General features: G+C 43.5%; 1 non-coding gene across 1 annotated transcript; it reads left to right on the top strand.

Moving 5' to 3' along the window:
• The first annotated feature begins 1,063 nt into the window (after positions 1-1,063).
• Positions 1,064-1,169, top strand: LOC128772559 (U6 spliceosomal RNA). The gene has a single exon (XR_008416739.1). It is a non-coding gene; the product is annotated as a U6 spliceosomal RNA (small nuclear RNA).
• Positions 1,170-1,870: the final 701 nt, after the last annotated feature.

Below are 1,870 nucleotides of genomic sequence, written 5' to 3'. Positions count from 1 at the left end.
TGTTTGCTCCCCACCGTGGCTAAAGAGAATTGAGCAAGCCATGGGAGAAGGGGTTGAATGAGGTGTCCGCGTAGCTGGGTAAGTTTGCTCTGTTGCTAAGTCTCTTGTATCTGACTGACTGGTAGTCCCCACACCAGTTCTTCTCCAGAAGCAGCCAGGATAGCTTTAGTGACTTAAGTTCCTCAAAGGCAAAAGAATCTAGCGAGAACAACTGCTTCCCACAGCATAGGTTAAGAGAGCAGGTTTTAGAGACAGACGGCTCTAGGTTCAAATCCCACATCTGCCATTAACTGGTTTTCTGACCTTGGGCAAGTCACTTTATCTCCCCTGTGCATCTCACAAAGTTTGTAGCAAGCACTGTTGGTTAACTAGCAGTTTCTTCCCTTCTCTGCTGGGAGAGCCCTCATTTTTTTTTCTCAGAGTGTTTCACTTCTTTCCCTCTCAACTTGGGTTGAATTGCGCTTCATCTAAGCCCATTGCAGTGATCTTACTCGTGTCAATGATTGGATTAGGTATGTGTGTACGGTGCAGTTCTGGCCATTGAGATGAGAGGGATGATCCAGGGGAAGCTTCTTGGAAAGCTTTTCTTGTACTTAAAAAAGAGATGCAAGGAAGACACTATCCCTCTGCTAAACTTTGTCTTGTTCCATGTGGCTCCTGGAAATTCAACAGCTATTCTGCAGTCATGAGGGGTACTACCCTGGAGACCAGAGCCAAATGAGCAAAAAGGTGGAAAGAACCTGGGTCCCTGATAACATCATGAGCCTCTAAGTTAACCAAGCTTCAAGCTGCCCTTGCTAGGAACTGCTCGTTACAAATAAAATAACTCATTTCCTTATGTTTAAGCTACTTTGAGCCCATATTGTTTTTGAGGATTCGGTTCATAAAATAATTTAAGTAAAGCACCTAGCACAGTTCCTGGTATAAAAGTGCTAAAAGAAATTACAGGTATTATTATTGCTATCATCATTGCTTTTTATCATTATTATTTCTATTTCACTTAGAGTTTCAGCTCTGGTTATAGGGGAGGATAATAAGTCTGACATTTAAAGATGTGATGATAGTGTTCACTGTGGCAGCACTTATACTAAAATTGGAATGATACAGAGAAGATTAGCATGGCCCCTGCGCAAGAATGACACCCAAACTCATGAGCGTTCCATATTTTAAACAGATAGATAGATAGGTAGATAGATAGATAGATAGATAGATATAGATGTGATGATAGGGATGGGGTGTCAGAGGTAAAGGAATGAATCCAGGTGCTTTGGCTCCTTGCCCAGTGCTCCTTCTAACAATGGTTTTAATTAAGGGTTCTGTGTGTGTGTGTGTGTGTGTGTGTGTGTGCGCGTGCACGCGCGCGCACGCACGCGTGCATGCATGCACTCACAGGCAATAGGAACTAACTTGGGTTAGCGCAAACTAATAAGCAAAAAAATAATCTTTTCAAAGACTGTTGAGTGTGTCACTCAATTAAAGGAAGAGATTAACAAAGAAGATCTAGGCAAGGAAGGAATTAGGACAACTCCAGACACCTCAGCAGCTAGCATCCATGCACCTCATGCCATTGATGTGACTGCTTCAGAAATGTATGTCTCTGCATCTCTCCATCAGGATTTCTCAGATGAGAGAGTCTGGGTGAGGTGTCTGCACCAAGAGTAATCAGCTATGGCCTAGGGTCAGAGTCACACAGATGTGACTATTGAGGGGGTCACACTTGGTTATCAGGACCCTTCTGAAACAAGACAAAACTATGGTGAGCCCAAAATGTGCCTTGTGCTGCCACCATGCCCTTCCAAAACTGCAGGTTTCCACCAACCTTAAATGAAAAGCAGCAGCCCCAGGCCAAATTCTAAACATGCTCATAATT

This window comes from Panthera pardus, unplaced genomic scaffold (genome assembly GCF_024362965.1).
Source record: "Panthera pardus isolate Hobbes unplaced genomic scaffold, ASM2436296v1 HiC_scaffold_22, whole genome shotgun sequence".
Taxonomy (NCBI): Eukaryota; Metazoa; Chordata; class Mammalia; order Carnivora; family Felidae; genus Panthera; species Panthera pardus.
Note: the sequence above shows the minus strand (reverse complement) of the source record. Positions and strands in the feature narration are given on the sequence as shown.